Consider the following 9333-nt stretch of genomic DNA (forward strand, 5'->3'; position numbering starts at 1 on the left):
TAAGGCTAGATCATAGAAGGTAATTCCTGCATAGTGCTGAAATACAGAATTACAAATAAAACAACATTTTCCTTCAGCTTTTCATATGCTTTCCATCTTTAGTGTTCAATTCATTACAGTTCTTGGAAAACCACATAAACTTTATACAACAATAGACCTCGCATTTTTAGCCTTATATTCTATGGTATGTCAAGCTGACAGCCCACACAGGAGATCACTTTCAGAAACAGTAGAACCTCAAACAGATCTGTGCTGAAATTACGGCTAGGTGGCTCCAGGCATGATCCCTCTGTTATAATATGAACACACATACACACACACATTTTTTTTTTTTTTTGGCACATCTGTCTCTTTTAATATACTGTGAGTTTTTTGAGGATGGGATAGATTTTATTCATGTTTTGTACTTCCAAGTAACTTAGCACAGTGCAGGGCCTGTAAGAGGTATCTGATAGGTGTTTGTGGAATAAAAGGAGAGAAGGGCAAGGGAGAAAGACCTTTAGGGTTATAAGAATTTCTTCTAAACTGGCAACTTTCTGGTTTAAAGACTGCCTCTTTCAGAGACATGGGGAAATAAGTCCTACAATGAATTCAGGTATACAGTATATAAAAGATGCAGAAATATCGAATATGTATACCAATTATATGCACTCAATTTAAAGTTGCCACCTTCTGTATATCCTGCTTCCACCTTTCAAGGCCACCGCTATTGCCAACCTGGTTCCTAGTATTGGCTGGGATTGAGAGTAAAGACAATTTGGAAATGCTAAAAGGAAGAAAAGAGGTTGTCTAACACACTGCCCAAGGATGATACAAGACAGGGCTGAAGTCAGATCTTCAAGTATTATTGGCAGTGCTTTCCAAAACAAGAATCCACACGAGTAAGTACTTTCATATTATTTTCGTTTTTTTCTACAGAAAGAACTACAGGAACATAAATGCACCTATAGAGAGCACAAGTTCACAATCTACACCAACGATAAGAAACAAACAAAAAAGGTCTCTGGGCAACAAAAACAGTGGTTACAAAGTTCATACCCTAATACTCGGAGAAGAGCAGGTAGAACATAACTAAGCCTATTTAGCTGCTTTGCATTCAATGTCAGGAAGCTCCTACTCCACAGATAAGAAGCTGCAAATTTAAAAGAGGGCAGCAGGGATACTAACAGTAGCAAAAGAGCAGCTTTCCACCACCGAAAGAAGACAGTCTGACAACTGAATCCTACTCAAGTAGATTCAATAATTCAAAAACCAGAGAGGACAACCTACATTTTTAAATCATCTCAGGCCTCACTCAACTACTGCCAGTCTGCCAGTAACAATAACCAAAGCATATAATACATTGTAAAAATTTTTCCACAAAAGGTATAACTAAAAAAAATTTTCGCATATAATACCTTATTTCCCAACAACATTAGGTAAATGAGGCATTGCTATGTATATAAAGCAGAAAGTTAACATTTGAGAGCATGGAATGATAGACTTCACTGCCTCCCTCTGTACTTGGTTCTGTCCTCTTTACACATTCATAATTTCATATTCCTTGACCTGCCTTTATAACATGCCCAAGTTAGCACCCTCTTCTCTAAAGGGGTTATCTTGCCAGAAAGTACAGACCTTAAACATTTACCAAAGTTCAAGATCTCTTTTCTGCATCAGCTTACATTTTTCTTATCTCGTACTGGGATGACAGATGCACCCCCCAGATTCTTTACATCGGAGATAGGCATTTCTTCTCTTGTTTTTGATAAGATCAAATCAGAAGTGAGATCTTTGCATTATGTTCTCTTCTAGGCAGCTCGAGCAGTCATGTTGACATTATAAGTTAGTCAGAAGCTCGTTTCAATAGCAAAGCAAGCTTCTGTTCTGCAGCCCAGGCCTATGTTAATGAATTCATTAGTACTTGGGGTGACAGCGACAGCTGAAGGAAAACAGGAAGATATATGTAGGTGTAGAAGAAGGAACTGCTGGAGAAGTACTCTAAGAAGGGAAAACTCCCCTCTTCCACCTTCAAAATAAGGGACAAGGGCAGTCAGGTCAATGCTATCAGCATGCCCATTACCAAGAGCTCTAAGTTCTTCTATTAATGCAAAAACACTGGGTATCAATCCAACTGCCCAATTAGCCTAGCCAGAACAGACTGCAGGAGCAAGGTTGTGAAGCTGCACCTGACTGGAACCTACACAGGCTACTCCCAGGCTGCAGGTGGCTTAGAACACCATACAATCACAGAAGCAAATAACACACCTCTACAGCATGTTTTGAACAGTAATCTGAAACACATTTTCTAGGCTTTTTTTTTTTTTTTTGACAAAAAAAGAAACTAAACAATTTAGTATATACATTAGAATATTTCCCCTTCCCTCATACTGTTGTCCATTTATTCATTCAACTGACAAATATTTATTGTACACCTTCTACATATAGGCACTGTCAGGTGCAGAGAGAAAAATACACAGATACACAGATTACTGTAACAATTACAACCAACTGCAGGGCCTCATTGTAACTGTGCTCCCCATCCCAATCCACAAAACCACCTGGCACGTAGTCCCAGAAGGACCTGACATTCAGATTCAGAAGACAGTCTCCTTTGTTTTTTTGGTAGTTTTTGAGACGGAGTCTCGCTCTGTCACCAGGCTGGAGTGCAGTGATGCAATCTTGGCTCACTGCAACCTCTGCCTCCTGGGTTCAAGCGATTCTCCTGCCTCAGCCTCCTGAGTAGCTGGGACTACAGGTGTGCACCACCACGCACAGCTAATTTTTGTATTTTTAGTAGAGATGGGGTTTCACCATGTTGGCCAGGATGGTATCGATCTCTTGACCACGATCCGCCTGCTTCGGCCTCCCAAAGTGCTGGGATTACAGGTGTGAGCCACCGCACCCGACCAACTGTCTTTTTATGTATTCTTACAGAATACGAAGAATGCCCTCCTGCTTCTGTTATGAGATTGTGGGAATCACCAAGAGACAACCTCTGTGGTTAGCTTTTACTTTATAATCTTTTATATCATGGAATTATTTTATGTTAAATTGATAATTCCTTGACTTTTAGTTCATTCTCTTGATTTCCATTTGTAGATTCCAGCCCTTTCACACAACCTTAAAGTTTCTGCTTCTTATCTCTTCTGAAATTTAAATTCCTAAATGAAATTTTCTGTTCCTTTACTTTCAGGGCAGACTTCAGTTTCCTACACTTTATGTGTCTACCATTTCACTGGCGTAAAATCCTAAACTAAAGGTTGTCTCTTGGTGATTGCCACAATCTCATAACTGAAGCAGGAGGGCGTTCTTTGTATTCTGTAAGAATACATAAAAAGACAGTTGGTCCGGGGCAGTGGTTCACACCTGTAATCCCAGCACTTTGGGAGGCCGAAGCAGGCGGATCATGGTCAAGAGATCGAGACCATCCTGGCCAACACGGCGAAACCCCGCCTCTACTAAAAATACAAAAATTAGCTGTGCGTGGTGGTGCACACCTGTAGTCCCAGCTACTCAGGAGGCTGAGGCAGGAGAATCGCTTGAACCCGGGAGGCAGAGGTCGCAGTGAGCCAAGACTGCATCACTGCACTCCAGCCTGGTGACAGAGCGAGACTCCGTCTCAAAAAACAACCAAAAATACAAAGGAGACTGTCTTCTGAATCTGAATGTCAGGTCCTTCTGGGACTACGTGCCAGGTGGTTTTGTGGATTGGGATGGGGAGCACAGTTACAATGAGGCCCTGCAGTTGGTTGTAATTGTTACAGTAATCTGTGTATCTGTGTATTTTTCTCTCTGCACCTGACAGTGCCTATATGTAGAAGGTGTACAATAAATATTTGTCAGTTGAATGAATAAATGGACAACAGTATGAAGGAAGGGGAAATATTCTAATGTACATACTAAATTGTTTAGTTTCTTTTTTTGTCAAAAAAAAAAAAAAGCCTAGAAAATGTGTTTCAGATTACTGTTCAAAACATGCTGTAGAGGTGTGTTATCTGCTTCTGTGATTGTATGGTGTTCTAAGCCACCTGCAGCCTGGGAGTAGCCTGTGTAGGTTCCAGCCAGGTGCAGCTTCACAACCTTGCTCCTGCAGTCTGTTCTGGCTAGGCTAATTGGGCAGTTGGATTGATACCCAGTGTTTTTGCATTAATAGAAGTATCTGGCTTTAGGGTTTTACACCAATGAAATGATAGACACACAAAGTGTAGGAAGCTGAAGTCTGCCCTGAAAGTAAAGGAACAGAAAATTTCATTTAGAAATTTAAATTTCAGAAGAGGTAAGAAGCAGAAACTTTAAGGCTGTGTGAAAGGGCTGGAATCTACAAATGGAAATCGAGAGAATGAACTAAAAGTCAAGGAATTATCAATTTAACATAAAATAATTCCATGATATAAAAGATCATAAAAATAAAGATGATAGAAACAGTGATTTCTTTTTCTCTAATCTTAAGAACCAAAAAGAAAAGCAGGGCATGTGTTTTCTAGCTTCCATTAATTCACCAAAACATAGCTATTGTTCTGCTAGTCCTAAAGAAACGAATAGCGCGTACCAATGTCACATTTTCACCAGCCAGAAAAGAAATGCTGTGAACTCCAAGACGTCTTGATCATCTTTAACCTGTATCCATATTTATCACTGCACTTTATCATCAGTGGGGCTGAGAGTCTGAATTATTACACTTGTGTGTGCCTTTTTAATTCTCCTTTGATAAGCAATTTCAAATGGGAAAGGGACTCCTGCTGACTGATTCCATTGTATGGTTCTAGAGGCCAAAGTCCAACATCTTTGCAAACTTTAGAAAAGTTATTAATAGAAAACATTGATTTTAAATCTCCCTGAGATTGGCTATGAGTCTGGGCAAATAATTTAGCATCTTCACCATTTGTACCTCAGTTTCTCAAAGACAGTCGTGATAACAAATCCTATTTGAGGAACTGCTCTAAGCTTAGCTCAAAGATCTTGCATAAACTCAAATGTTTGTAATACATAAGCACGCTGAGATCCCTAACCAGATTTTTAGAAATCAACGCCAGTGAAATTTATGCAAGAATTTACAATGCAAGAAGGATAGGCGTGGCTAATAAATGGCAATCTTAACTTGTACCAGATTATAGATTTATAAAGTCCTACAATTTAAAGGCTAAAGGCTAAAAAAAACCCACATTCCTACTTCCCTTCCAAGTGAGAAATCAAACCTCCAGAGGGAAGCTGGCTGGGTGGGGAAGATGCTGATATCTGGCACTAGACCCAAGTCGCAATACCAAGCAACTCTCATTTTCTCAAATTAGAAACTCCTTATCCATCCCAATGATGGTATGGCCTTTAAAAGGACTAATAATTCCATAAAGACTAACCAAGCCCTGTTACCCCTACTTTCCCTCCAATTCATCCTTCTTACCCCTTCTCTTCCTATCCGGAGACTGGCAGGTTAACAGAAGTCAGATTAGAATGAATCTCTTATCAGAACCCACAATCAAGGACGCAGCTCGACAACTATTCACATTCATCATTAAGGGCAACGTATCGGTCCGCTCTTAATCGCGGGGCCGTCACACCCGGAAATGAAATCTCAAGCGCAGCCCACTGAGGGCTAACATAGCATTCCTTAAGTTGTGCCCTTCTGCGAGCGCCCGGCGCACGACCCCAAGAGACCGCGGGCCCCGGGTACTGTTGCCCCGCCTCCCGCCTCCCGCCTCCCGCCTCCGGCCTGCAGGTCACTCGCGCTTCCCGGCCACGAGGCGGGCCCAGCAAAGACCCCGCGAGGGAGCGTTCCCTGGGCTGTCGCAACGGGCGCTCCGGGAAACACAAGAGAGACACCGGGGCCAATCGCCTCTGGGGACCGCGCAAGGGGACGAGAGACGGTCACTAGAAGGACCCCTAGCAGCCTGAGGCGGCCCCAGGTGGGGCCCGCGCCTCAGGTGGGCCAGGGAGGTGGCGGCCGAGGCCGCGTCCCTTCAGCCGCGACCGCAGGCAGCGACGCGCGGCCCGAGCGGGTCTCCCAGGAAGCCTCGGGCCCTCGCCCGGGACCCGCCCGCGGCCACTTGGGGACGGCTCAGGGCACCGGTGCCCGGCCCCTCAGGGAGGCGCCCCGCCCCCAGGCGGCCCCAGCCCAGCGCGCGCCACGCACCGCGCCCCGCCCGCGTGCGGGTCCGCATTTTCCCGCCCGCCGCGCCGGGGGCGGGGGTCGCGCGCCCTCCCCCGCCCCCACGCCACTCACCTGTCGGGCCCTAGGCTCGCTCCATGGCCGCCCGCGCGGTGCGGTGCGGCGCGGCCCCGGCCGCCCCCGCCGCCTCCGGGGAGGGGCAGCCCCACGCCGCGCTCACCGCCCCCAGCCGCCGCCGCCACTGCGGCTCCCGCCCACCCCCGGCCCGGCCATTCCCAGGCCACCTCTCCCCGCGCAGAGCGGCAGTCCCACACCCACCCCCCGCCTCCGCGGCCCCCGACTGTTGGTACCGTCCTAGCGTAACGCCTGCCCCGCGGCCAATCCCAGCGCTCGCTCGGCGCGGCCCCGCCCCCGCCCCAGTAGGCGGCCCCTACCGGACCCGCGCCGGACGGCCCCTCTTAACCTCTTCAGTACCTGGCCCGTCCGCTTAACTCCCTCGGCGCCGGCGCCGGTGCCGGTCTCTACACCTCTCGGCCGCGCCGCCCTGCCCGCTTACATAAACTGGCCTCTCGCTTCCTTCGCTCTTTCTTTTTTCTTTTCCTTTATTTGTCCTCCATGCCCCTCACCCCATCTTCGCTTTTTCTTTCCTGCTTTTCTTGGGTAGGTAGGCAGCCAAGCAGCAGGACTGGAGAGTTGCGGTCCCCGAGGTCAACTTCTGTTTGTGAGAAGCATTTTCCTTCCTCCTGTTGCCTTTTTAATTTGCCTTGACTTCTGCTCGGAGCTTCTGCCTATCTAAATGTATCCCCCACCTCTTTTGCCCAGAAAAAGGCTAGCCTTCCCACTGAGTGCAAATGGCTCTTCCTTTGGACCAGAGCAGAGCGTCCTGCTACATACTTTCAGGAGTGTCTCACAAAATTATGATTCATTTACTGTAATATTAGTTGTTTTACATCTGTCTTTTGCTAAGGACCGTAAGCCCCATGAGGGCAGGTCAGTCGCCCCTGGGTCGCCAATGCCCGACCGCAGTGCACCCAGTGGGCGCGGATAAATGGTGTGAATGAAAGATTCTCCTTTCCATTTATTTGCTTTCCGCTGACTTTATACAGAGCGCCACTGTGTCCATCCATTTATTCACCATGTACTAAAGCGCAAACTTAGTGTGACTGACCCTGAAATATAATGCAGATTACTCCATGGAATAAGATTCGTGAGGGGGAAAGACTGAGCTGACACCTTTTCCTTCAGGCCACATAGTTCATTTAATCAGTAAGGTGTACTGAACAGAATTCTTTCTTACTGGCTGTATGATATTGGATGTGCCAGTTAACTTTGCTGAGCATCAGTTTCCTTAACTGGAAAATGGGAGTTAATAACTCCACAGGATTATTGTGAGGATTAAGTGAGGAAATGTGAGGGGAAAGTACTCTAAGATTGTTGTGTAGGATTAGCTGTTATTCATCTGTGTATTTACTGAGCATTTACTATCAGGAGATCCTAGAGAAATAATTGGGCTTGACACCCGCTCCAGACAATGTAGTGAGGGAGGCAGTATCAATCTCTGCAGGGGGCGTACAGTCAAATGCAGGCTTTGTATCAGCCTTTTGCTGCGTGTAGTTGAAAAGGTTTGGAGGTTTAGAGGTCGTTTTCTGGCCAGGGAATATACAATTCTTGGGAAAATGAGCTGGGTGATAATGAGAACCTACCTTATTTCCCTGCACAGGAAGATCGGTCTGCCTGCAGTTGGCTAATATCCCTGAACCTTGCTCACTACATCAGGAGATCATAAAGCAAAAGGGTAAATCAACAGTTCCTTTAAGACACTTTACTCAAAAGGATTCTCCTTTCTTGCCTGTAACTCTGACAAGGACAGTGAGGGTGAACGCTCCAACTGTCACTGTTCAGGAAAAGGCCAGCTTATCCTGCAGCCTCAGCTCCCTGTGCGGATGATCCCTTCTGTGTTTAAGGATTTTCAGGTGGGGCAGGGGGCAGTCATTGCCTCTCCAAGCAACCCACTTCAGTGCTTAATTTCGCATCCACCTATCCATCCCACAGACTGCAGGACAGATACACTTCCTCCTTTTCTGTCCTCGGAGAAGGAGAGCCATGGGTTCAGGGCCTCTCTGTGAAAGGCTTTCAGACGACGAAATTGTTCTGCCCCCAAGTTTTCCCTTCTCCGTGCTGCATTACCCAGACCCTTCTCGAGTGTATGCATAGCACCAGCACTGTGCCTGACACTCCACGATGTCAGTTTCTGCCCTCTCCCCCTGTACTGGGTTATTTTCCAACCAATCAACAGTCAATATATTCTAAGTATTATGAGGGATGCAATCACTTAAGAAGGGCGTTTACATGACTAGCACACAGGAAGCAGCTGCAAGGAATAGGGACACTTAAATTATGCAGCACAGACTGCGATCACTGAAAGAATCACAGTCCAGGAAATCAGTGTGGGCTGGTATTGAGGTGAGCAAAATATGGGTAGGAGAAGAGAGGAATAATATGAACCAAAGTTAGGCAGTGCTCTGTGAACTTACAGCTGCCATCTTCAGCAGATATGCATGACAGGAGAATTGTTCATTTGTTTGTTTATTCATTCATTCGCTGATGCATACATTCATTCATTTAATGAATGTCTACCAAGTGCCAGGCACTGAGTTACCAGACCATGCAATGATGAAGAAAGCCTGGTTCCCATTCTTGAGAAGCTGGCAGGAACCCCAATTAAGGAGGTCTGAGCACTTTGTCAAAACTCCTGTGTTGCTCCTTTTACCACTCATACGATGTATGGTTCTACGTGTCTTTATCTAATCTCCTCTTCATCTTTCTTCCTTGTTCCCAAACTGCAAGGATTTTTAAAGACATACACTATTTCATTTTTATTCCCACTTGTAGAGTGCCTCATACAAAGTACCTTCTCCACATTGATGTGTTGAAGCTTATTGAGTTAAATACCAGAGCAGGAATTTGGCTGTCCCCCTCCAGCCAAGGGTGGTAGGCATCCTTAGCAGAAGGAAGGATAGTAGCCCCAATGTGGAACCCCAATCTTGGAATTAGCCTCAGTGTGGAACCCACCAGAAGCTTGTCTGTGGCCTGCAGAATACAATAGGAACACCTGTGCTTGGCATTTACTGCCATAGTCACCTTTTCAGGCCCATTTTCTGTTAATTCCTTATCCTCCACCCTAAGGGGCTCACTTGCTCACCTTTCCCTGCCCTTATGGTTGTGATCACATTGATTCTTCCTCCAGG

General features: G+C 46.0%; 1 protein-coding gene across 2 annotated transcripts in view; it reads right to left on the bottom strand.

Moving 5' to 3' along the window:
• The window catches only part of FAM20B (FAM20B glycosaminoglycan xylosylkinase), a 49193-nt gene extending 42877 nt beyond the window's left edge, over positions 1 to 6316 (bottom strand). The window contains exon 1 of one of the 2 annotated variants that reach the window (XM_007989349.3): positions 6200 to 6316. The gene's annotated coding sequence lies outside the window, so the exon portion shown is untranslated. Of the gene's footprint in view, positions 1 to 5380; positions 5629 to 6199 lie in introns of those variants that run through there. The other variant, XM_007989350.3, reaches the window with a different exon arrangement.
• Positions 6317 to 9333: the final 3017 nt, after the last annotated feature.

The sequence above is a fragment of the Chlorocebus sabaeus genome, chromosome 25 (genome assembly GCF_047675955.1).
Source record: "Chlorocebus sabaeus isolate Y175 chromosome 25, mChlSab1.0.hap1, whole genome shotgun sequence".
NCBI lineage: Eukaryota > Metazoa > Chordata > Mammalia > Primates > Cercopithecidae > Chlorocebus > Chlorocebus sabaeus.